General features: G+C 44.8%; 1 protein-coding gene, 1 long non-coding RNA gene and 1 pseudogene across 16 annotated transcripts in view; 1 reads left to right on the top strand and 2 right to left on the bottom strand.

The window, feature by feature from the left end:
• The window catches only part of LOC147021615 (uncharacterized), a 147,032-nt gene extending 135,977 nt beyond the window's left edge, over window positions 1-11,055 (bottom strand). For 2 of the 3 annotated variants that reach the window (XR_015060869.1, XR_015060870.1), the window contains exons 1-2: window positions 10,787-11,055; window positions 9,922-10,008 (exon numbers count right to left, since the gene is read on the bottom strand). This is a non-coding gene — a long non-coding RNA (uncharacterized LOC147021615). Of the gene's footprint in view, window positions 1-9,921; window positions 10,009-10,538; window positions 10,633-10,786 lie in introns of those variants that run through there. The other variant, XR_015060868.1, reaches the window with a different exon arrangement.
• The window catches only part of LOC147021613 (cyclin-dependent kinase 14-like), a 369,402-nt gene that overhangs the window by 203,521 nt on the left and 138,381 nt on the right, over window positions 1-27,500 (top strand). The window lies entirely within an intron of this gene.
• Window positions 18,378-21,363, bottom strand: LOC147021614 (uncharacterized; annotated as a pseudogene).

Below are 27,500 nucleotides of genomic sequence, written 5' to 3'. Positions count from 1 at the left end.
TAGTTGGTGGATTCTATAGATGCCACGGTGTCCTTCGCGAAGAGTTGGCGAGCTATCATTGGTACCCTGAACAAATTACAAATTTCTGCTGTAACCTACAGGGGGCGTGCATCAATGACACTGCCATCCCCCAGTAGTGATGCAAGCCAGCAGCCATGTGATGTACATGAAATGACTAAACCCATTAAAAATACCGGTAATCATTTCAAAATTCTTAACTTTGAGGGGAAAAGCTGCTTTTTTTTTCCATGTGAGGATAATCTGTCACTATTCACTGTACAATTAACGAAAGTAATCAGAAAATGTAAAATAAAGATTTAAGTTCAAGCATTGTATCGTATGACTTACAAACTGCATTTTTTTCGGTGTTTTTCCTTATTTTTCCTTCTTTTATCCAAGGCTATAGTGAGAGCAAAAATTGTGCTTTATTCACAACTGATGCACCTGGCAGCTTGTGGTATGACATGGGAAGCCAATTTTAGTGGTTATTTCCCCAAAGTTAACACCACTTTTTTATTACGGGGCTTCATTGAATTTGATATATATATATAGCCTCACTAAAGGAAGAGGGTGTTCCATTTGCATCCGTTTATATGTTTATTTGTCCGCACAGAACTTAGTGTTGTTCTCCGCAACTGCTTGTCGGATTGAGACAAAATTTTCAACACAGTCACGACCACTCATGTAGAATGTTTTATTGATAATTATGACATCATAGGCCACGTGGTGTGGCAACCATGTTGGAAAAACGGGAAAAATTTGGACCTCTATCTCTGAAGCCAAAACAAAAAATTGAAGCTTGGCACATGGCAAGTACTCCACATGGAGAATGAGTGATTTTTTTTTTTTAAAGACATCAAAGGTGCCTTCGTTATGATGTCATAATTGCATATGCAGAACGCTACATCTGATAATTATGAAAAATTTTGAGGGTCATCTAGGGATAATATGATCCACATGAAAAAATTGATGTCATCGGTCACGTGATTCGGCAGCCATTTTTAAAAAAAAATTTTAACTTAAAAATTCTTCTTCTCTGAAGTGGCTGAACAGATTGAGGCAAAACTTTACACGTATAACCACCTATGCATAAAGGTGGGTTTTCACAGGACATGCAAATGGTTCGCAAAGGATGCTAATGTCAAAAAAATGGCAAAGTCCGACGTTCGTATTTTAGGTTCCAAAAGTTCGCCAAACATGCACGGGGGTTCAGAAGCGTCGTCAATTGTTCGCAGGAGTCGTTTTTTGTTCGGCGGGAATTTCAAACTTGGCGAACTTTTGGAGCCGAAAATACGAATGTTGGACTTTGCCATTTTTTCGACATTCGTATCCTTCGCGAGCCGTTTGCGTGTCCCGTGAAAACCTACCATTAGGAACAAAATGTTCACACATATGTCATCATAGGTCACATGGTTTGGCAACCATATTGGATTTACCCCCAAACCTATAAAAATTTACTTCTCCAGAACAGCTGGACAGTTCAAGGGGAATCTTCACACAAATGTTCCCCCCAAGCCTTAAGGTTACCAGGGTATTCACGAATAATTGATAAGCCACATGGTCTGGCAGCCATATTGGATTGAGCAAAAATCTATTAAACAATTATTTCTCTTGAACTGCTTAATCAACTGACGTGAAACGTCACAATTATGATCCAGTACAGATGGGGAATATACGTTTTATATTTCAACCTCATCGGATGTATGGTCTGTCAGCCAGAATTAATTATTTTTTTGATCTGGGTTCTTTTTAATTTTTTCATTTTTTTTTGAATAAGGCTCACTTGGCTGTGCCTGGATGGATTTGAGGATAGAGGAGTAGCAGCTGAAACCCGAATCCTTTCCAGGTTCCTCCTGATGACTTCATCTTTTCTTTTTTCTTGTTCAGGTTCCTTCTGATTACTCCAATGCAGCACTGTACCTATTTAGTCTTCCATTTGATTTTAATTGAATTAATTTTAATCCAATTCTAAATTAAATTGAATAATAATAAACATCATGGGTCAGGGTCAAGTGTCTGTTCAAAGCAGGGTTCCATCAAAACGGGATATCTTGGTACCCGGTCATCACTGGCAGCAGTTATAAAGTCGCAGTTCTAGTTATCTGTTATTAATTACATAACACACCAGTGCACAAATGCCGCACAAAATACATCACATAGAACAAGTCCTGGCAAGGGTCTGCAATCTCTTATTGCTTTTTTCTGGTTTTAGTTTGAAATTGAAATGTACAACTTTGTGTCATCTGATGATGATTGGTGATATTTGATTATCACTCATTTCCTATAATAATATTGATGTGAGTTCTACATAAGTATGAATGTCCACATGCATGAAATTGGCTTATTTGTTTCAACTGACATTTCCTGCTGTATCATTGGTGTGCTTTGTATATATACTTCAGTCGATGAGTCATAAATCCTCCATAAATGGAAGATGATAATAATAATGTAATGTAAGTTCTCGTACATAGAACATCAATTCAGGAAGAGGCCATTCGACCCACCAAAGCCTGCACAATGGTTGCCAACTTATGGTTGTTTGTTAGTGTTCTATCTTTGTTACAACTCAATTAACTCCTAAAATTATGTTCCTAAGAGTATATACCCTGAAATATATGCCTTTGATTACAGCAAAACGCCTGGTGTTGGCTTAATGGTTAGGGTGGTGGGCTTGGGATCTGAGGATCCTGGGTTCAAATCTTGCTTGGCTGTTGAATTAATACCAGGTGGGGTTGACTCTGCCTGTCATCCTGAGGTTGTCAAAATGAGTGCCAGCTTGCTGGTATCCTGTGTCAGAGTGGTGACCCATCCAGGATTCTGTCCAATAGCCAAGGGGACTGCTTAGGCAGCACTGACGCACTGCACAGTGTATGGTTCCAATGGATGGATTATATCAAAGCACCAAATTCCATCTGTTTTAAAATAAAAAGGTTTAATAAAGGAAAGAGGCGAATTTTGCTTCATTAAGACATTGCTGTGGAGTCGCATAAAAGGTTTTCTGATATGCCACACTGAAGGTTATACAAAATTCATAATGGGAGAGAATAGTATGATTACAATACTACCAAATGGCAGGTATAGTATAACTCTTGGGACCACTTGCATGCGATGATACTGACCTCCCTTATTCGAGTCTTCCAGACATGCTGAAGGGAATCAGGATATCCTTAGCCTAAGGCGTTTTGAAGAAAGTCCCAGTGGGTGACTTCGTTAAGTAATTGGAGACTCAAGCACGCAGGCCGTACACAGCAATGGGCCCCACCTGTCAACTCTCTGTTGCAATCAGAGAAAGAGCAAGTCATCTTTGTATGGTGTGTGCAGACATACCCAGCAAATGATGAGTCTTGCTTATTAATCTGATGCTGACATTATTTGCATTCTGTAACAAAGACAGCTAAACATAGAGGTCATAAACATAATTGAAATATCGTCACCCAATTATCTGCAGTAAAATTACCCACATGTACCAAGGCAGCTTCACCCACATTAGAACTCGACACAGAAATGATCCTTTGTCGTGCCTGAATTCTCTGCACGAGTTGCAATGTTTATGCGATGCTTGTCATCACACAGTCATAATGACAAGTTTCTGAGCCGAGAAAGCCAACCACCCCTCACATTAGTAGTTCCTTCTCATTTTGCCAAAATAATACTGCAAGGCAAAATATAAACCCTTGTATAATCTTGTCCAGCACAAGCCAGTAATTCACACAGCAATGTTATGATGAAAGGAAGGACATATAGATAAAAGAAGTGTGCATAAGTATGTGTACCGTCCATCTCATGCAGCCGGCAGATGCATTATGGCAGCTCTCCTTGACGAATGAGGTGCTTGAAAATTCAACAGCATTATTAATTCGTGGCAAACACTTCTTTTGCACATCGGGCAAGGAACAAATACTTGCTGCCGACCACAGAAGTCTGCCGTGTATGTAGAGATCCAAACATTGTTGTCAAAAGCAAAGTTCTTAAATGGGTGGAAAAATACTTTCCCTCCCCCAAAACTGCCACATTAGCCCTGGCTTTTGGATATTTCTTTAAAAAGGCTTCACTTTTTGTGACCTTTGCTTGAAGCCTTTTTACTTATTGTTTTATGCTGACAAAATAGGATTTGTAGTTTGAAGAATCCTGTTCAATGCACTATCATTTGCATCATCAAAATATTGGGCAGTTTGCTGACCCACAGTAGGTGTCAAGTCTGTTTTTCTCTCTCATTTTGGATTGTTATTTGGGTAGTTTTGTGAAAAATAAATCGAGAAAGTTTTGGTATTCTGGTGGCTTGTGCTTTTAAACAAACATGTGCATGTCAGTTTTCTTCTGCCAGAATTTGGTGTTCAGAAATTACTTTTCTGTTCTTTATACTTCTGGTCACGAGAGGTAAAATCTATTTCAGTATGATTGTAATCCAGGACTGTACACTGCTTTTTTTTTAAGATTGTGATTAATTTTTCCACCATGGCATTTACGAGAATTCTATTGTTTATAGAGCAACAGAACATTGTTCTTCAGTTTCTCACACAGCATGTAACATTGTGTTTTTCTTTACAGGAGTGAAGCTCATGGAAGAGTAAGGTAGATCTGATACAGTGGGACAAAATCAAGGGAATGCATGAACAGTACTAGAAGGGCACTCGGTAGAGTGCATACCATCTCCACGTAATGCCTGATCCACAAGAACATATCGGGCCCATGACATTTTTGAAATATCATGGTATACATTTTTGAAATATCATGGTATACATTTTTGGCCCTATCTCTCAATGGTGAAGATTCACTTTAAAATTAAATAATTCTTATCTCCAGATCCGGATTCGGATCTTCACCAAAATCGAAGCGATTTGTTGAGGTCACACGTCTAACTTGTCCACCAAGTTTCATCTAAATCCGTTCACAACTTTTTGAGATATCGTGCACACACACACACACACCCACACACACACCCACATACACACCCACACACACACACACACACACACACACACACACACACACACACACACACACACACACACACACACACACACGTGAAAACATAACTTCCTTCACCTCGGGTGTGGAGGTAACAAGAGGAAAGGGAGGAGGCGAGGAAACACTGAAACAGGCAAGTGAGATGGCTGGGTTTGTTTAGGTTCATGGGGATAATAAAGGTCATGGGACAGAATTGGGGATAACAAGAGATGGTGGTGCATTGCTTGATTGAACTTCTAGATGGAAAGGTGAGACAGAACAGCCTTTGCAAGATGATTCCATAGATAGGAGAATAACAACAACCAACAAACGTTTCTTAACCATTCTCCCCCTTTTCAGGGGTGTGGTTCAACGATGGCATTCCTACATGAACATCTATCCATTGCATCAGTTTTGTGCAAACCCAAACAATTCCATACCTTTATTGACATTTTCAATCCATGTCTTTTTAGGACGTCCTCTCGGCTTTCTTCCCTCTAGTTTTACCACGTGCTTTTTTGCTTTCTTTAGAGCTTCATCTTCTGGTCTTCATTGCACATGACCGACCATACCATCCAAGTCTTCTCTTCCTAAGTTCTTCTTCACTAGGATTGATTTTTAATCTCTTCCTTGATTTCTGACCTCTGCGTTCTTTTTCAGAGACAATCCATTCATCCATTGTATCATTCTCATCTCTGTTCTTTCCAGTCAGAAGGATCCTTGCAGGGTCTAGCCACACGCCTGCGAGTGCTGTCCCCCAAGCTACAGAGGTTGCTTCACACACCATGGGGCCTCTAACTTCACTCACTCTAATCCCTCTAACTGGCTTGTCTTGAAGACGGTCTCTACTACCTGGAGCGGAGCGACATACACACTGACATGAAGTCCGTCCAGGTCATCACCACTTCCAAATGTCCCCATGGCATTTTCCTTTATCTCCCCAAACAGAACCCAAACTGCTATCCTACTTTTAATTTGTGCCTCTATCTGTGCCTCAAATATATCATTATTCTTATTCATTTTCCCCCTCATTTGTTCTCTGAATACTCGAATTTTATTTCCAGTTTATTTTCCAAATTATTAATTTCTCCCTTCAATTGTTTTCTCAAGTCATCTTTGTTTTTATTCATTTCATCTTCTAACACACTGTTCTTCATTGCATGGCCCGCGAGCCATGCAACTCCCATCCGGCCACGTCCGGAGACCAACCCCGCCCGGACATAACCACCATCCAGCCACATATGGAGATAACCACCATCCAGACATAATGACTGTCCGGATACGTCCAGAGACAGATAGACAGACAGACAGAGAGAGGTGGTGGGTCGAGGAATAATCAGAGAGAATATGTTCTGCTTTGTGAACAAAACACACACACACACACACACACACACACACACACACACACACACACACACACACACACACACACACACACACACACACACACACACACACACACTTGGCAATTTTTCGGGAATCGGCAGGTTGGAGTCAATGTGATTACCGACTACAGTGCAAACTATATACAACCCAGAAACATTGAGTAGCTTTCACCAAAAAACAATGTTACATTCATGGAGATGTTCACAATCAATATTCTTCATAAACAGCTGCGTGTGATGGGTGGAAAAAATATTGGCTTGGTAAATTAGAAAACGCGTTAATACGGCAAACAGCTTAGAAATTGGGAGTTATCAAATATATTTTGCTTTGAAACTCTCAAAAAGAAACATATGACCATTGAAAAGCAAATCCAATGACCAAATGCTTTCGAAACAGGCGTGAGGACAAAGGAAAACCTGATCGAACCTCCATAAGATACAGGATGAAACTTTACCACCACGGCACCCGTAACAGGCATGGCATGTCCCCACACCCACGGAGAGTCCATACAGGTCCAAATCTACCCATATGTACCACGTCCGTGTGTGCTGTATACGTACATCTACCTTGTAGTAACTGTCGATTGTACATCCCGATCAGGACACGAACTGGACTGTACAGCTCGGTAAGTGACTTAAGCACTCAAGCACTCCAACGGAACGCCTGGCTTGGCAAGCGATTACCAATTGCCATTGATAGAACTGCACCCGGAAACGCCCCCTGCAATGTCTGAATTGGACAAATCAACACTTTTTTGGGGAGTGGGAACTGCTGATATTTTCAAATCTGGAGCTTACGTTTTGTAATTCTGGTTAGTTTTAGAGATTCTCTCAGTTATTCATATGCACAAATTAAATAATGCCACGAACACTGATGTCTCCAGGCATTTATAAGCACTGTAATATACCCAGCAATTTGTAGCTATGATGAACAGGCATTCGATAATATGAGTGAGGAAAGTGGGGGAAACTTTGGAGTTAAGAAATCGTTGCAGTCTGTTCCAAGTCAAAGCATGGTTGAGCAGGCCATAAAACATGATGGCTTCAGATGCCAGCAAGGTCACCCAGGAAACGCTTTAAGACCCCAGACAGCGAGGTGGCCGAGGATCGCCTGATAGAGGGTATAATTAAATAAGGCCGTTAATTATCTTCAACAGGAGTGTTTTAATGAACCCAAACACACAATTTTCACTCTTGCACTTCCTCCGAGTTATCTTAGTATGCATGCAAAGTTTCAGGCTGCTTAGTTTTGGAGTTATGGAAGACGGACACACACACACACACACACACACACACTCACACACACACACACACACACACACACACACACACACACACACACACACACACACACACACACACACACACGCACATTCACCATCTGAGCTGTAGCCATCAAATCCTCAGCAAACCTTTATTATGAGGATAAGGAGAGAGCACAATTGAAAAGAATGTGTGTGTGTATGTATATATATATATATATATATATATATATATATATATATATATATATATATATATATATATATATATATATATATATGTAATTTTATCTGCTGTTTTCGTCAAGTTTAGTTTGAGTACATGAATGGAAGTAATGGCAACATGCATTTGGAGGTGGGGGGTTTGGGGGGGGGGGTTGGGAGGGATTGTTTTAGTTCAGCAATTTTTTTTCGAGCAACGCGGCCATTAATTTTGGAAAATTAACCACAATTCAATTGCCTGAAGTTGATCCTACAGCTCCTTTCGGAACAGCACCAGATGGCTGCTGTTGAACTTCTGACTGCTTGCAAGCCAGGATAGTGTTCCTTTATTTTACAATCATTGTTGATAGTATGAACATTCCAAATGAGTTTCTGCTCATTTTCAACTTGGATGTTGAGCTATGGAACATAAAACAAAAATGGCTGCTTTTAAAAAGATATATTGATTGCCGTAGGCAAATCATTGTGTGGCGTGCAAAACTACTGTGGTAATTCAGCACTTACGGTGTGAGTCTGAGAAAAACTGTGGGGGAGACAGAAGGGGCGGACCTTAAACTAACAGTCAGGATTAATTTGTAATTCGTTCTGAGGCTTCTGACATTTCTATATTATCTTTGTCTTAAATGGTATTTTTTGTTTGCTTTAATTTATAGTGTTCTGAGTTTTATTTTCTGCACATTGAAACTGAACTCAGGTTTACTCACTTCTGGCATGTTTGTTCAACATGATAATTTATTTGAACCTGATGATTGAGCAGGCTAGTTTTTTTATTCCTTGTTTTTCCATCTCAACAATATACATTTAGACATGTACATGTGTTTTTTTTTGTATGTGTGTACGTATGTATGTATGTATGTATGTATGTATGTATGTTTGCACTCACACACTCACCTACACACACATACAGCATCAATCCTGTGTGCGATTGACTGGTACCCGTTTTGCACGTCTGGTGGAGGTAGATTACACCATTCCTCAATCATAAAGGCTTCAAGTTCCTTGAGAGACATTGGTGAGCGAAATATTCCCCTTCGCTTGTTCTCGAGAATTGACCACAATGGCTCGATAATATTTAAACCTGATGATTGAGCAGGCCAGTGAAGATGTTTAACTTCACTCTCATGTTCTTCAATCCAGGAATTAATATTTGCAGCAATGTGGATTGGAGCATTATCGTCTTGGAAAATGGCACCTCCTTAAGGAACAAAGTTTGTATTCTAGGATTCAAATGATCACAAAGGATGGCTTCATCGTCATTAGCAGTTATACTGCTATGTAGTGTAAAAATAATATTTCCATGAGATTTCTACTCAAATCGTAACAAAGCGTCCTCCATGCACGATTTTTGGTAGAGAGTATGGAATGTAGGCATCTTTGGGCTGCCTCTATATGTAGATACCATTTGGTGGGAATAGGGTGAAGGAGGATTCATCTGACCATATTAAAGTTCTCCACTGCTCTAAAGTCCAGTCATTTTGTTCCATGCACCATTTTTGTGGAAGACTGCATATTTTTTGGAATCAAGGATTTGTAACTGGCAGCTCGGACATGAACCTCCATTTGTGCAGTTCATGACGAGTTGTTTTGATGGAAATTGGTCGGGTTAGGGATGTAGTCAGTTCTGTTGACACTTTTCCAGCTGTTGTCCTGGGATTGCTGTCACAATTCTTGATGACACATATCGTTTCCGATTATACAGCTTACATTTCCAACCACTGTTAGACTTGCTTGTACACGTTTTCTTTTTCCCATGCTGTCATTACTTCTCAGACTGTTCCTCTCTAAATATGTTTTGAGGCTTCGGTAAAGAACATCCAGCTCTGCAAGCATCAACAATTTGTCCCCTTTCAAAGTCAGACAGGTCTCTCTTTTATTTTGGCAAATTCTACCTCGATAAATTTAACAAAAAAATGGCATTTTATTTTATAACATTTTCAGTATTTGTTCCAAGAATAAACATTACTAGCCAAACCCGCGCTCTGCGCAAAGTTTCTAAAGTGGAGGTTCGTTAGGACATCAATATATCCAGTGTTCACAATGTGATTTATAGAATTTCTTTATATAAAATGTTTATTGTTACATTTTTTTGTGTCAAATGCACTTACTAAGGTAGTCGGCATGTGCAGAAGAGGGTTTTTACATTGCAGACGCTGTTTTCTAGGAGTGGCATTATGCCTCTCAGTGGTGACCATCTGTCGACGACAGACATAGTGACATCAGCGAATGACCAATGATGTCATGACGTCATTATGCCTCTCAGCGGTGACGTTACACGTCGCCATGCAAACAAATGTAAAAATTAGAAAATCGCCAAAAATTCCCAAACCTGTCCATTTGGCGCGATCTCACATAGCCTATGCTGTACATTAGACCACAGAGCTCCCGCATGCCAAAAGTGGCGACCATCTGCCCAGCAGTTTCGGAGGAGAAACATCCACAAAATATGGCTTAGCATATTAATATAATAATTATCTGGAATAATGCATCCACAAACACCTCAAAAACATCAGCACAATAAGTGGCATTACTTTCATCTGGTGTTTCCATGTTTTTCTCCAACCCCTTAATGCATGTGCACTTGTAGGTATGGATATACACAAAGATTTACAAGGAATTTCAACACAGCAGGAGGTCATGAGGCACATCAAGCTCACACAATCGTGACAACATATAACTACCCCCCCCCTCCACTCCACACCCCAGAGCCAAGAGTTCCACATACCTATCCAATTCAATTTTGAAACGATCCACTGAATCTACTGTCACAACCCTTGCAGGGAGACCGTTCCATGCATTCACAACTCTCCGACTGAAAGACCCTTACTTTACTACTTTTGTAACTCTTATCTTCCTGACCGTTAAACTGTGCCCCCCCCCCCCATGTTCTGTCAATACCCATTCTGCTGAAAAATTGTCTTGCACTTATTTTGTTTACACCATTCATTATCTTAAACATCTCTATCTGATCACCTTGCAGTCTCGCTCATTTTCAATGTAAAATGTCCTCTTTCAGCCGCTCCTCATATCTTCGTCCAGCTGGGCCCAGGATTTTCTTTTTTGGAAACAGTCAAGGCTCGTGGAAGAGCAAGAACACTAAACGGATCAGGACGCAACAGGACAAAAGGAACAGTAGTGAGAGGGGATGCCAACGATGCAGATGAAGGACAAAATAGAGGGAGAATTGGACAAACAATGGGGAAGGGAGGAATGGGGTGGATAGGATGGATACAGAAGGAGACTTCTTTCCCTCCCCCACCCCCAATCCTCCCTATCCCCTTCCTCTCTCCCTCCGTCACCTCTCCCCTCTCTCTTGCTCTCCCCTCTTTCCCCTACCCCTTTTATTTGATATTTGATATACCATACTCATTACTGAGCATCTGTGCCACCAAAGTAGCTTCCTGAGGAAGGGTTATACTGGGTGGTTTGCCATTGCCTAACCAGCGATATTTCGGCCAGCAATTTGTAATTTGTCCACGGTGCCGGTGATAGCTCGCCCACTCTTTGTGAAAGACAACGTGGGGATCCTTACCGTCCATCAGCTAATGTCGGAAGATGGGACACCCAGTTTAACGTCCATCAGGGGGACAACACATGCATTGATGATTCACTCTGCCTGCGAAACACCATTTTATTGCTGCATCGAGATTCAAAACCAGGCGAGACAGCTTAGAGGCGAGTGTGGGTACCTCAAGGTCATCCTGTCAACCGAAGTCATGTCTCAACACACTGTCAATAAACAAACTTCAATTCCATGATGGATGCATACCTAACCTCCATACCTGTACCTCATAAAAAAGGTACAATAAAAAGTTTCTCCTGCATGGCCTATTATTTAATTATATCGGGTTAGAAGAGATTGCTTTTTCCTAATTTTTTCTTGATTTCGACATAATTATTTCAGCCATGAGTTCCCGTTGTCATGTACAAAATCAAGTTTCAAATATCAGCTTTTAATGGGCTTATATGAAATATTATTGAATCTTGCCAATATCTAATCACATTGCACCTACACGCGCGCACACACACACACACACACACACACACACACACACACACACACACACACACACACACACACACACACACACACACACACACACACACACACACACACACACACACACAAACAAACACACACACACACACACACACACACACACACACACACACACACACACACACATATATATATATATATATATTGTTACGAATTTGGGAATTCGATTGCACACAACATTCAGGTTCCTTTAGTCAGCTATGTCGATAAGTGCTTGTTCCCAAGATAGATCACCTTTCATTGTTTAAATGTTCAGAAATCGATTAGATGCGCTGCGGATCGATTTAATAGTTAGGGAACGAACAATGGAGACATCCCTTCCCCTCTTCTGCGAAGAGGAAGAACCACCCTGCCGTCCCGTGATTCATGATGTCAACAATTCCCTCCCACCCGTGGTTGAGCGGGGGGATGGATCACAAGGGCATGAGTCATGCCGGGCGTGGGGGAGGGGGGCGGAGAAGGATAAGGACGAGATCCTTTCTTTGTTCTTGATGAGTAAGCTTTTTGCTTCAGCAGAGAGTAGCCGTTCAGCAGACCTTCGGGTCCTGTTTGGCTTGGGTTAGGGTTGAGGCCTTCGGAAGCTTTTTGCTTCGGCTGGCTCAGTGAGCTTCGGCTGAGGCCTGGCTTGGGAGGAGGCTTTTTGGAGGCCTTTTGCTTTGATGGTTCAGTGAGCTTCAGCCTCTGCTTGGCTCGGGAGAGCTTTTTGCTTTGAGCTGCTTTGCTTGGAAGAAAGTTGAGCTGGTCGCTCAGCTCGAGCTGCGAGTGGTGGCTTCTTCTTCTTCTTGGTTCATGGAGCTCTTTGTTCTCCATTTTGGTTCCCAGCTTGGTGCGACTCATCAACCTCTTGGTGGAGGTGGTTCCTCGGGGAAGCGACGCATCGACGGGAAGGATCGGCGCCTCGTCTCACCAGCACGTGTTGAGAAGCGTGGGATGATTCGTGGGAGCTCGGGAAGGATCGCAGCTCACGGCGATTGGGTCCAGCTCGCTCTCGCTGGAGCCCAGGTCCGAACAACTTGAAGACCACACGAGGTGGAGAGGTTCGAGATAGGTTTTGAGTTTCAGCTCACCTGTCCTCCGAGCTGGAGCTCGTTATTAAAGGCCTCTGCCACCATTTCTTGGGTGTGCGTGTGTGTGCGTACGTGTGTCTGTGGGCCCGTCTAATAAGTAGGAAATTGTTAAGTGCTTCTTGTGCTGTAAATGTTTGCATCGCATTTCCTATAGACGGTTGTAGTTCTTTTGTCGTGCTTTTGTTGCTTGTATAATTGCATACGTGCTTTATTATAATAAATGTCCTTGTGTGAATGTAAACTGTTCATTGCGTCCATTCCCTCATTGAACTGCCCCATCTTGCACTCGGAATATAGTTGGTTTTTAAATAGCCGGTAAAGTGATCGGGTCCAACGGGACTGCGCGATAATACCCCGCTCGGTTATCCCAAAAGGAAGCGAGTTGCTTAAGCGGCTCATTTCCAAGCGGTCCCGTTGAGGTACAATCTCTCGGTAACCTACCCATGCGAATAATTAGGTAAATCGAAGATTTGGCGATCGGACCCTGTAGCGGGGGTAGAGTGCGGACAAGGTTGTGGTGTGGTTAAAAACACACCCGTGGCTGGTTTCCGGCGTTGATCCGGAAAGCCGCGACTGGATTGTCTGTTCGGTGGGCGAAGCGGCCGCTATTGGCTAGACGTGGTCGCTCGCACGCCGGTGGGCAGGAAATCTACAACACTGGTGTCAGGAGTGGGATACAGATTCGTCCCCTCCACACTGAATTAACCGAACCGGATCAAGGGTGTGCGAGGCGACCCTCCGGTTCCATTAAATTCCGAGTTTAAATTATTTCCGATATGCAAGATGGCAGTTCAAGACGAACGGGAGCAGGGGGTAATGAATTTTGAAATGTTAGAAAACATGGCTCAGGGCGAAATGACCATGCAGGACACTCCCATTATGCAGGTTGACTATTCCCCACATACAAATGCAGAGTCCTAAATGGGAGCAGCGGTGGGGGCCGTGGTGTATGACACCCCCCCTCCCCTCCTCCGTCAAAATCCCTCCTCAGTCGCCGGCAGATCCGCGCCCGATAATGGCGAAGCGACGGCCACCGGGCCACCTGACATGGGCCAACTATTAGAAATATTGCTGGCAAAAATGGATGGAAACGCACTAGAGATGAAAAACGAAATGAAAAAAATGCACGGTGAGATGCAGCGCGTGGGGCGAGGACTGCAGGCGGGCATAATGGCGATTGCGTGCGACGAGATACGGGCATTGGAGCACAAAATGGCAGCGCCACGTGCTGGAGCGAGCGAGCTGAGGGGGAGTGTGGACTGTGTCGGCCCCGCGAGGGAGGACAAAATAATACGGGAGACGTGTTGGACGAGACTTGTAACGGCAGAGAGTGACGGTGATGGAGAGGGAAAAATTAAAAGGGGAGACAGAAACGTGAAAGACGAGACACGAGGTGACGACGGCAGAAATAATAGTGGAGAAGAAGGAAACGAACAAGGTGACGGAAACGCAAATAGTCACGGAAACAGAGACACGGGAGATAGAGGATGAATTGGACGGGGTGGAAGAAACTAAAAACGAACACACACACAGAGGTAGCGAGGGACCATGAGAGGGAGCTCGGGGAAGGTGTCATGACCGGTGCAAGCAGCTGGATAGCCTCCTTCAGGATTGAGGGGAGGGAATGTGCCCCCTTGAAGCAGATTACGACCAGATGGGTCCGGTCGAGCTTTGCAAGGTGGAGCAGATGAGTGAGGCGAACGGGTGCACGCAGAGCTTGGGGGTTATGGAAACCCTGGAACCCCTTGTGGTGATGCTAATTCCCAGCGTGGTTGTTCCAGTGTGTGTGGTGTCGAAATGTGTGTTTACGAGTGTGCCGAAATGCATGCTTTCCAGCACGCATGGTGTGGATGAAGCACCGTGTGTGGATGAAGCACTGTGTATGGATCAAACACCGGGTGTGGATGAAACACCGCGTGTGGATGAAACACCGCGTGTGGATGAAACACCGCGTGTGGATGAAACACCGTGTGTGGATGAAACACCGTGTGTGGATGAAACACCGTGTGTGGATAAAACACCGCGTGTGGATGAAACACCGCATGTGACAGGAACCGCGTGTGTGTGTAGTATGGTGTGTGTGAGTGAAAGGCGATGTGTGAGAGAGACCGTGTGTGTGTGAGGTGGCGGTATGAGAGGGAGATGGCGGTTAGCATGCGGGAGACCGCAACCGCATGTCCTAGTGTAATGGTGAGGTGTGTGAGCGTCGTGGCACACAGGAGTGTGGATGAAACACTGGGTGTAGATCAAACACCGCGTGTGAATGAAACACCATGTGTGGATGAAGCGCCATGTGTGGATGAAGCGCCGTGTGTGGATGAAGCGCCGTGTGTGGATGAAACGCCGGTCTGGATGAAACACCGCGTGTGGATGAAACACCGAGTGTGGAGGAAACACCGCCTGTGGAGGAAACACCATGTATGGATTGGTCTGGGAGCCCAGTGAGATTTAATTAGCAATTTGCGCCCAAAAGGTTTGAGGTGTTCACTGTACAGGGTGAGGCGTCCGATCTTAAGAATGGGGATTCTTAAGTTCCGCGAAAGTGGGACAAGCTAGGGGGCGCCACTGGAAGTACCCCCAAAATTGACTTTAATTCGCAACTCGTGCCCAAACGAAATAACACCATTTACTTAATGGTATTGGTGTAAGGACCCCCAAACTATAACAGAAGAAAACATTTTCAGTGGGGTAAGCCACTTAAGAAGCCCACTAATTAGCACTAATTAAGGGATTTAATTAGCAATTTGAGCCCATCAACAAAATTTGTTCTAAAACACAGGCGAGACTGACTGAAATCAGTTTCACTTACTTAAGAAAGTATTATCTGTGGGATTCCGTACTTAAGAAGGTGGAACTACCCCACGCACCCTCCCAATATTGACTTTAATTAGCAACTCGTGCCCAAACAAAATAACACCCTTTACTTCATGGTATGGGTGTAAGGACCTCCGAACTATAGCATAAGAAAACATTTTCAGTGGGAAAAGCCACTTAAGAAGCCCACTAATTAGCACTAATTAAGGGATTTAATTAGCAATTTGAGCCCATCAACGAAATTTGTTCTAAAACATAGATGAGACTGACTAAAATCAATTTCACTTACTTAAGAAAGTATTATATGTGGGATTCCGTACTTAAGAAGGCGTAACTCCCCCACGTATCCCTCAATATTGACATGAATTTGCAACTCGTGCCCAAACAAAATAATACCATTTGCTTAATGGTTTTGGTGTAAGGATCTCCAAACTATAACGTAAGAAAATATTTTCAGTGGGAAAAGCCACTTAAGAAGCCAACTAATTAGCCTTAATTAAGGGATTTAATTAGCAATTGCAGCCCATCAACGAAATTTGTTCTAAAACGTAGGCGAGACTGCACGACTAAAGTCAATTTCAATTACTTCAATTACATTAGCTATTTAGCCCAATCAATGAGATTCGTGTTCAAACGGAGCAGAGTGACCAAATCAATACGACTTCAGAAAGTATCATCAGGAATCCTTTATTTACGAAGGAGACATCAAGCAGTAATTGAGAATAAGACATGAATTCAACAAGTACAACGTTTTGAAAATGGTGTTTGAGTATAATACATCATGACTCCGTGGCCTTTTGGGCACGTTTTATTACAAGGCCCACATAAATATTTACGCAGTTGAATGCCAGTTTTGATGCAATAAAATAGATAGCACAAACAGAAAAATACAGATGCAATTATGAAACCCAACATTATGATCATTGCTAATCTGTAAAGGGACTTGCACTCAGTCCGAAAATATATTACTTTAGTGAAAAATGTTTAATTACGACACCGAGCAATGTCTCAAACGGAGATAACAAATTGCAAACACATTTATGAATTCAACAAGTGCAAACTTATGAAAAATGGTACAAACAGAAAAATACAAAACAAATCAGACACTGACCATCATGCAATATTGGAAACAAAACTTTGAATTCAACAAGTACAACGTTATGAAATATGTTTGATTATACATCATGCAATAGGCATTATGATTCGAGGACCTTTTGGCAAGACTTATTACAAAGCCCAGAAATCCTTACGCAGTCAAATATCAGCTTTTATGCACGGAAATAGATTGTACAACAGAAAACAGGCAAATACCGATCAAACCAGATACTGATAATCATGACTAATCTTTAACACGACTTATGCTCAGTCCCAAAATAAAATTATTTTAGTGACAAATTTTTTCCATAGAGTTCTCCTTCTGGAATGAATTTATGTAACTGTCCAGCACTTTTACTCAGAATCCTCGATAATCTCTTCATCGGAACCAAGATCACCCACTTCATCTTCAGAAGATAGATAAAAATCCTCATCAGGGTCCCCAATGCTGGAAGCTGTGTCACCTTCCTCTGGAACCAGTTTAGCTGGAAGCTGCTGACCCTCGAACCACACTATGTTGTAGGTATCATCCTCAAGTTCCCAGCCGTCATGCTGTTTCGGATGCTGATCTATCTCTTTCTGGTCTGCATTTGCCCACATTGTGGCGATGAATGCGGAGCGGTTGACATGAGAGGCAAGTTTTGATTCACAAGGCGGCAGCCCACTGGCATCTAAGCCCTTCAGTTTCTCTAGGGGATTCTTGGCTGTCGCTTTTGGGCCATAAGCCTTCTGGAATACCTGGTATCTGTACTTGTTCAGAGGCATCCCACTCTCCTTTTCCTTCGCACCGTACAAGGACGCCGTGAAAGCTTGGAGGGACTTGTGCCTTGCGGTCGTTATCCCCTTTTCGGATGCGAGACTTGCAAAGACACACTGTATGTACTTGTTTTGCTCAAGTTTCGCAAACGGACGTTTCTTTCCTTTCTTGGCGAAGGCAGACGTATAGTCACATCCAGTGAACGCGTGAAAGGCAGGGAGAGACTCGCATAGGTGTGGGCCTAATACTTCTCCAATGGCTGTGATGTTGATGTACCTCCTTGTGTTTTTGGCGTTTGTTCCTGTGTCCATCCACAGGGTGGCTGTGAAGGTTGGTGAATGGTACAGGAGAATGATGGCGATGTTTGTGTCGCTTGCTCTTACAACAATGTTCCCTGTTTCTCCGCTCCTCTCCATGCTCCTAGCATGAAAACACACCAAGGTGTCAGCTTCTTCGTGATTCGTAATCATGCTGTCAACTGACTCGCGAATCACCTGACCGTCCAGAACGTGGAAATGGTAACAGAAGCCACGCATTCCTAAATACACGTCACGTGTGCCTATGATGTGTGCGTATGACTGGTCTTTCCATTCCTCGGCAAAGAAGAGTGGAAGCTGTTGCTTAAATGACCTGGAACTCAGAGCGCTGTCAAAATTCCTGGGACGAATCTGTTCTGGACCCTCTACAACGTAAACCTGATTGTTATCAATACCATGCCGTGCTCTCTCACAGTCTTTGACAGAAGGTGTGGGATAGTCATCGAAGGCTACGTCCACGCGTTTGGGCGATAGTGACACGGCTTGCATCAAGAAGCTTCTGGCCACACCTCCAAATGTTGTAGGTAGCTTGGTTGCAGGCAGTGTGTGTAAGAGAAAGTTTGCATCTATGATACACGCATCTACCACCAGAGGCGACTTGTGATGCTATACCTTTTTTTCCAAAACTGTCAGAAGAGCACTTTTGTCCATCTTGGTCATCATGCCATCTGTAGAGCACAGAGAGAGAGGAACAGTCGTCAGTGGGTATGACATAACGTGTTCCTAGTTCAAATCCTTCTTCATTGCAAGTATCACGAGACGTCCCATTAGGTCTCTGGTACATTTGAGTTCTGCAATCTTTCTGTCCACTGACTTCTTTCGTCCTTTCGCGCCTTCATCTTTGAAGGTCAGCAACTTCTGCTTGGCGATTGGTCTTTCAAATCCGCTCGGATCTTCCTGGCATTCACTGATAAAGTTCTTGTGAAGTTCTCGGCCTTTCTCGGGCACATTCAACAGACAGTCACAAACGGCTTGAGAAGCTGCCTTTCCAGTATTCAAGTTGACAAGGATTTTTGGAGCTTTGTCTGTGCTCTGGAAAGGGTTTCGTGACTTTTTGATGTGCTCCATCACTTTGTTCAGATCATGTCTATCACGTCTGATTCGCGAAGGTTGCACCTCAGCAGTTACATCGTCCTTAGTGGTCAGACCTGACATTTCCTGCACCAACCCTATGAAAGCAGATCGGGTTGACTTGGTAAGCATCCATCGCATTCGGGCACAGAAGTTGTTCGTAGCGGAGACTAGACCTGTCTGTCTAGAAGCAACATCGGCGTTTACTGTTTGCTCCAAAGTAAGATCCACAGGGCATCTGCTGAACTGATGAGATGTCCTCCGTACAGAGAACACACCATCTTCAAGGATATCTCGAAGGCCAGGATGCGTGTCATCAATGTTCAGCAAGTCTAGCTGGAACTTTGACAACCAGCGTGAGTAATTCACGTGATTGGTAGCGAAGAACAGATCTATGATGGGTGTCACGCTCTGTACGTACAAGTCGACGTCGTTTGTTCGGATGGCCCTTTCAAGAGTGTGATAGTGCTGGATGTAATCAATGTACATCATCCAGAAATGTGCCGTGATACCGTGTTCTCGAGACCTGGTCTTCTCTGTGTAAGTCCTGTATGACGAGACACACCGGATGAACACGTCGGACGCCACCACTACCTCAATAGCGTCTCGGCTAGGTTGACATAAATTGTCGGTCAAGTCCTTCAGCTCTTCTTTCTGGTCATATGACTCGACGAATGCTTGGAAGTGAATGCTTTCCATTGCAAGACCAAGTATGGGATGCAGTCGCTTGCACCGGTTAAACTGTTTGCCGCTAATGAAGCCATTGAGGGATCCATTGGCTAGGACATCCATCTCAGTTAGCATAGCTGGACCTCCTGAGTCTTCAATTAACTTCCCCAAGGCCTTGAAGAATGCCATCTCCACATGAAACACTCCAGGCATGATGAAGACATTGTCATACTTAGGCTTCTCAATGGCTTGGATCTGCATGGCTGGTTTGGCAGCGTTTAGGTCATAAGTGACCACTCCATAAGGTTGTCTGCATTCTTCAGCACAACGTTGTGTGACAACAAGTGTCTCCTGGATGACATCTAAGCCTGTGATGGGTTGTCTCATATTGGGCAAGTAATGTACAACTTGTTGTGGCAGGTTGTCAACATAGTATTTTGATATGAACCCAACCCACATTGGAACGTTTTCCACATCGAGCGCATGAGCCATCAACCAGGCATAATCCAAGTGCCTACCATGTTTACAAACTTCCGACTGATTGAATACCTGTGTTCTTGTACTCAAAAGAAATCATCTTTGGTCTTCCTCTATAGGGAGAAAGTTCCTGATCATGAGCTTCTAATGACCTTTGTCTCGGCCCTTTGCGTCTTGCCTATACAGCAGGGATCGCAACAGGCTCCTTTGTGTTTGTTTTGTCCAGAGACTGATAGAGGATTTCCATCGTATCATGAAGGGTATCCGATCCGGACAGAGTTTCTGTGAGTTCATCAAAGTTATCAAATGCAACTCCAAATGGCATACCTTGGACAGCACCTTCTGGGCATGCTACCTCTCTGTCCTGGATAGCAGACCCGATGGCAGTTTCCAGTTCCTCCAGACAGTTATAGTTCAGGCAGTGCCCTAACCGATTGAGAATTGTCAAAAGTTTCTTGCTACCAGTCACTCCTTTAACGGCCATACCAAGCGCAATATGTTTTTTAGGTTTCACAAGACCTTTCCTGATAGCAAACAGTGCATCCTGACTAGATGATTCTGCCCAGCGTTGGGTACGTGCCGTGTGCCTCTTGCCATTTGGGCCACCATAGAGAATATTGAAGAAACTTAGTAACAGCTCTGGTGAGGATACATCACCTTCCTTAACCTGATCAAACGTGGTACCATCAGAAGAGGTTGGGGTCTTCTCTAACTCATGAACTAGCTTCCTCAGCAGGAGTGCCGTTTGTGTAATGGTCTTTTCTGGAGTAGTGACATAATCATAGGCTATACGGACACTGTCATGTGCCATGTTAGAATTGTAGATGATGACTCCTGACTTCTTGTCAACAGGGCTATGTACCTGGAGACGATAGCCGAAATGCTTGGTGACATTTCTCATCAGTGCTTGTGCAGAGTGCATTGGTTTCTCCCGAGTCTGAGCACATGTCGAGATACCTGGCATACAGGGATGTCAGGAGTTCCGACCTCTTATTCACAATCACTGATGTTTCTATATACGAGTGGATCCCATCAATGCTGGAACCCAAGGTATCAACTTCCTCCACAGTGACGTGGGATGTACACCTTTGTGCCGACTTCAAATACTCGCTTCTACATGAATGATGGTACTTTACCTCCTTTGCGATCATGTTTGTTTGTATCGCACTAATACACCGGATCTGCATCTGGATCTGCATCTGGACCATTCGTCCTGGTCACACACCAAAATCGAATTGTCTTGTTTTTGTCAACTCCTGATATTTTTGCGAGTATTCTGTCATCTCTCAACACTCTAGCAGCTTCCCGAATGCGTCTTTCGGCTTCTTGAGTTTCACATGTTCCAAGTACTTCTTCATTTCCGGACCTTTTTCTTTTTCGAACTTGGCTACAAAACAGACACTGTCTAGGAAATATGCCAGTAGTTGTGGTACTACCAGGCGTTGGGTCCGAGGCTGACCGTAAGTGCTTCCTGGTAGGCGCTTCTTTTTCTTCCTGTTCAGATGTCACCGCCGTAAAATTTTTGTAACAACTGCTGTGGTAACCGTTCAAACTTGATGGTTTATCTGGGAGGGTCTGGATAACACCATAGAATTTTGATGAAAGGAAGCGCCTTTTTTGCTTGCGACTACATGCAGCTTTCTGGACTGAATTCCAGGTAGCATCAGAGAAGGGTAAAACCTGTAATCTTGGTGACTTGGGAGGGTGTTCCTCTACATGGAGGATGCAACGGCGTTCAGCGTCTTCCACTGTTGATTCTGACGTATTTGCAGTCATATCATACGTTTGAGACTGGCTCTGGTTCTCTGGGTGTTGATCCAGGTCATCCATTTCTCACCAACCTGTCAAACATAAAGAAAACAAATGTGAAACCATGCTGTATCCAGAACCCAATGGACTGAAGGCATCTTCTATGGTTTTCTACTTTTACCCACCACTACAACACTGCCAGAGTTAGTGTAATTTTGAGTTGCTACCAGGCAAAATGTCCCAAAGACGTCAACGGAGTGAAGTCGACTTTGGTGTAATAATGACTGAAGGCAACAGAAAAGCGAAACATTCGGGATGGTCCATGGCTGATGAATCGAACGGACCTGTGAGAAAGTGAAATGGAGGTTAGACGCTATCCCTTTTGTCCCAAATTTAATTTTTTTCGAGATATATGAACTGAATATAGACCAGGCCAAAAGATTTGGAAGTCCATCATTACTAGTGTCTGTTACGTGTGGTGGTACCGCCTCCTTAAGTAAGGTTCCCGCAGGTAGACCATAATACTTTTTAAGTAGTTGATATTGATTGGGTCATTCCCAACCATGTGTCAGCAGAAATTTCATCGATGGGATCAAATTGCTAATTAAACTCCTTAAGTAGTGCTAATTGTGGTATTCTTAAATGACTTCTCCCAAGGAAAAGGTGACTTTTCCCATGGAAATGGTTTTATTAAGCTAATGTTTTGAGATCAGCTCAGCAATGCCATTGAATAAAGGTCTTATAACGCTTGGGCATGACTTGCTAATTAAAGTCAATATTGGGGGGATACGTGGGGTAGTTACACCTTCTTAAGTACGGAATCCCACAGATTATACTTTCTTAAGTAAGTGAAGCTGATTTCAGTCAGTCTCGCCTATGTTTTAGAACAAATTTCGTTGATGGGCTCAAATTGCTAATCAACTCCCTTAATTAGTGCTAATTAGTGGGCTTCTTAAGTGGCTTTTCCCACTGAAAATGTTTTCTTTTGTTATAGTTTGGAGGTCCTTACACCCATACCATTAAGTAAATAGTGTTATTTTGTTTGGGCACGAGTTGCTAATTAAAGTCAATATTGGGGGGTACGTGGGGTAGTTCCACCTTCTTAAGTACGGAATCCCACAGATAATACTTTCTTAAGTAAGTGAAATTGATTTCAGTCAGTCTCGCCTGTGTTTTAGAACAAATTTTGTTGATGGGCTCAAATTGCTAATTAAATCCCTTAATTAGTGCTAATTAGTGGGCTTCTTAAGTGGCTTACCCCACTGAAAATGTTTTCTTATGTTATAGTTTGGGGGTCCTTACACCAATACCATTAAGTAAATGGTGTTATTTCGTTTGGGCACGAGTTGCTAATTAAAGTCAATTTTGGGGGTACTTCCAGTGGCGCCCCCTAGCTTGTCCCACTTTCGCAGAACTTAAGAATCCCCATTCTTAAGATCGGACGCCTCACCCTGTACAGTGAACACCTCAAACCTTTTGGGCGCAAATTGCTAATTAAATCTCACTGGGCTTCCAGACTAGATGAAACACCGGTTGTGGATGAAACACCGGGGGTAGATCAAACACCACGTGTGGATGAAACACCGCGTGTGGATGAAACACCGTGTGTGGATGAAGTGCCGTGTGTGGATGAAATGCTGGTGTGGATGAAACACCGCATGTGGATGAAACCGCGTGTGTATGAAACACCGCGTGTGATAGGAACCACGTGTGTGAGTGAAAGGCGATGTGTGAGAGAGACCGTGTGTGTGAGGTGGCGGTATGAGAGGGAGATGGCGGTTAGCATGCGAGAGACCGCAACCGCATGTCCTAGTGTAATGGTGAGGTGTGTGAGCGTCATGGCACGCAGAAGTGTGCGCGTTGAATGGCAATGACGACTGCGACAGATGAGGGACAAAAGCCGGGTAGCGGCCGTAGCTGTTTTGAGCACCGTTCCGGGTTTGCACAGCAGCGATCGCAGGGTCCGTGCTGTGCTACGCACGAGGCTGCCATGAGCGCGGCTACGCGAGTGAAACCCGGTCCGGAAACTCAGGCGGTGGATTAGCCGATCCCGCGGATGAACAGAAGGTAGATTGGATATGGATATGGACCGGACAGGTTCTCCACGCGAGCGTGATTGTAAAGCTCCGACGAGCAGAGCACATGTGTTCGCGTGGGGAACCCCTCGAAACGCGAGGCTTGCTTTTAATGCGCAGGGTGACGTCGTGGCTGCATGGTTGGAATCCGGCAGGAGGGGAATCCCTGCCGCATGGTGCCGTCCGATAAGGGCCGAGCTGCGAGAAACGCGAACAGCTGCCATGAAGTCACGGGGAAAGAGCGCAGGTTACGAGTTGCCGCGCTGGTGTGCGCATGAAAAAAAAGCAAGCCTGGCTTCGGGTGAACAGGAATCCCTGGGCAAAGGGTGGAAGACCCCCCTGTCAGGGGGCACAAGAAGTACTAGTTAGGGGGATGGGTTAGCGATAATGAGACCGGCTTCATGCGGACATGGGTTGGTTGTTCCTCATGGAGCCTGTGGAATGGATTAGTTAGAGGGATTTCAGTTTAGATTTAGGAAATGGGAATTCTGGGATTTTTGGAGACATGGAGAGACATGGAAATGTGTAGAGCAGACGTAGCTTAGCTACGTAGAGTAAATGGAATGTGCATGAGAATAAGGGATGACGAGGGAGCACGAGTTCGTCAGGGGATTTAATTAGGAAGGATAGCAGTGTGGAGTGTTGGTGTGAGTTGCGAAATGGAAAGTGTGTGAGGAAAGAGTGTAGGACAGTGGGCCCAAGTGTGCGAGTGGAGCGAATGTGGTATGCATGGTGCGATTGACTGGTTGGGGGGAGGAGTGATTCCCACCCAAGTGACCCCGGGGTCAGTTTAATATGAGCTCGTGGGTTATTCAAATTTACTAACAGGAGGTCGTTTTGTTGTTGGTGGCGAGAGAAGGCACGAAACCCGTTTGGAGGGGTGCAAGAGTTCATGGACCGGCTGGGAGCGTGGCTGTGGAAAGTTGAGTATTTGCTTAGTGGGCACCCCGTGCACCGGAATAGTCGGCCAGAGTAGGCCAAGGGCCCAAGAGGGGCCGGGATAGTGTAGTGGGCATGGGCGACCCGTTGGAAACGGGACCCGTAGCGCCAGAATGCAAACGGGGGCAGTGTAGTGGGCATGGGTGACCCTCGGAAAGGGACCCGGGGCATCAACACGCCACGTGGGCATCGGAGGGGGGCAATGCCAGAGAGGGAAACCCCCCGCGTCGTAGGGAGCGGCTAGGCTCGAGGCAGCCTGCGGGCCTGGGGGTGCCATAGTTAGAGTTCGGCAGAGGGGGAGTTCCTGCCAGTTGAGCCACGCTGCCCAGCCAGGAAATTGTGCGAGGGCACGAATGAAAATTAGAGGGCAAGGCCCAAATTTATAATGGACACCAACACAGGCGACGGGAATCATGGTTTTTAGAACCGATAGTTTTAAAGTGTGAGGCGTTTTTGGAAAGCCCCAGGGTAGTTTCAGGTTAATGAATGTTAGGGAAGACACGAGTTGTACCCCCCTTCGCACCATCCATCCCTTCGCTCGCTGTAGGCTGCTGGACTCAGCTTGGTAGATTGCGGAACTCTGAGGAGGCCATTCTGAGGCTTCGTTAGGCCTCGAGACAGGATGCTCGTCTCTCCCTATTCCCCTCCAGAGAGGGAACATAGGGGTTGGGAGTAGGCTAGGTGGACATGATAAGCTAGCCAGACAAAGACGATAAAGGGGGTTAGGGAGACATTTATAAAAGGGAAATAAAAATAAAGAGGGGTGGAATTTTGTTGTGTTTTGTGGCAAACTCAGGGAGTGGTTATGGACGGAGACAGGCAAAGGCGATAGAGTGGGGGGAGACGGTAGGCTCAGTCCGAGCCCGCCTTCAGAGCGGCCGGCACCACCGCACTCCCTCCGTACCTGATGGAACCACACCAGAGGCCAGCCAGCTTCACCTGCCGGCCTGTTGTGCCGCAGCCTCCTGCATGGGCTTGCCTTGCCATGCCGAGTTTGCCTGCCTCTGCCTTGACCCCATGCCTGCTAGCCCTTGTTTGCATTTGCCCCTGTGTCCATCTATCACCATGTGTGCCAGGACCATCCAGTTTTGTGAGGACTGCCCTGCAGGCAGCCTGTGCATCCAGTCCATTTTTGTTTTTGTGACCATCTCCATCCATTCCCCTGCATCAATGAACTTTGAAATGACTTTTGCCTTTCCCCTTTCACAGATCACAAGTCCTGGGTCATGGTTAGTGTGATGTAATAGATAAGTTAAGATTGTAAATACGTGGAACCCCACCTGCATGTTTGTTTCAGCGCCGGCAATTTTAGTTAAGCTGTCTGAATGAGTCTGAGAGTTTGTTTAGTTAGTTACGCAGCACATTCGGTTATTTATTTTTGGGACATGTATAAAGAAATGTCGCACTCAGGGATCCGAAGGTAGAACGTACTCGGGGAAACTTACACATGCTGGTCACATGAAAATTTGACGACTCGGGACGAGTCTGTAAAAAGGGGAGGGGGTAGTGTTGCGAATTTGGGAATTCGATTGCACACAACATACAGGTTCCTTTAGTCAGCCATGTCGATAACTGCTTGTTCCCTAGATAGCTCACCTTTCATTGTACCAATGTTCAGAAATTGATTAGATGCGCTGTGGATCGATTTAATAGTTAGGGAACGAACTATGGAGACATCCCTCCCCCTCTTCTGCGAAGAGGAAGAACCACCCTGCCGTCCCGTGACTCATGATGTCAACAACTCCCTCCCACCCGTGGCTGAGCGGGGGATGGAGCACGAAGTCATGAGTCACGCCGGGAGTGGGGGAAGGGTGTGAGAAGGATAAGAGGAGATCTTTTCTTTTGTTCGTGGGCAGAGTTGGAGAAGGGAGTAGAGAGTAGCCGTTCAGCAGACCTTCGGGTTCTGTTTGGGTTGAGCCCTTCGGAAGCTTTTTTCTTCGGCTGACTCAGTGAGCTTCGGCTGCGGCCTGGCTCGAGAGGAGGCTTTTGGCTTTGATGGTTCCGTGAGCTTCGGCTTCTGCTTGGCTCGGGAGAGCTTTTTGCTTCGAGCTGCTTTGCTTGGAAGGAAGTTGAGCCGGTCGCTCGGCTCGAGCTGCGAGTGGTGGCTTCTTCTTCTTCTTGGTTCGTGGAGCTTTTTTTCTCCATTTTGGTTACTGCTTGGTGCGACTCATTGACTTCTTCTTGGAGGTGGTTCCTCGGGGAAGCGACGCATCGACGGGAAGGATCGGTGCCTCGTCTCACCAGCACGTGTTGAGAAGCGCGGGAGGTGGTTCCTCGGGGAAGCAAGGCATCGACGGGAAGGATCGACGCCTCATCTCACCAGCACGTGTTGAGAAGCTCAGGAAGGATCGCAGCTCACGGCGATTGGATCCAGCTCACTCTCGCTGGAGTCTGGGTCCGAACAACTTGAAGACCACATGAGGTGGAGAGGTTCGAGATAGGTTCTGGGTTTCAGCTCACCTGTCCTCCGAGCTGGAGCCCATTATTAAAGGCCTCTGCCACCATTTCTTGGGTGTGTGTGTGTGCGTACGTGTGTCCGTGGGCCCGTCTAATAAGTTGGAACTGCTGTTAAGTGCAGGTGACTGTACATAATAAGT

The sequence above is a fragment of the Eptatretus burgeri genome, chromosome 8 (assembly GCF_056783735.1).
Source record: "Eptatretus burgeri isolate ZD-2024b chromosome 8, Ebu_testis_v1, whole genome shotgun sequence".
Classification (NCBI taxonomy): Eukaryota; Metazoa; Chordata; class Myxini; order Myxiniformes; family Myxinidae; genus Eptatretus; species Eptatretus burgeri.
The sequence above is the reverse complement of the archived record's forward strand: the minus strand, read 5'-3'. Positions and strand labels throughout refer to the sequence as shown.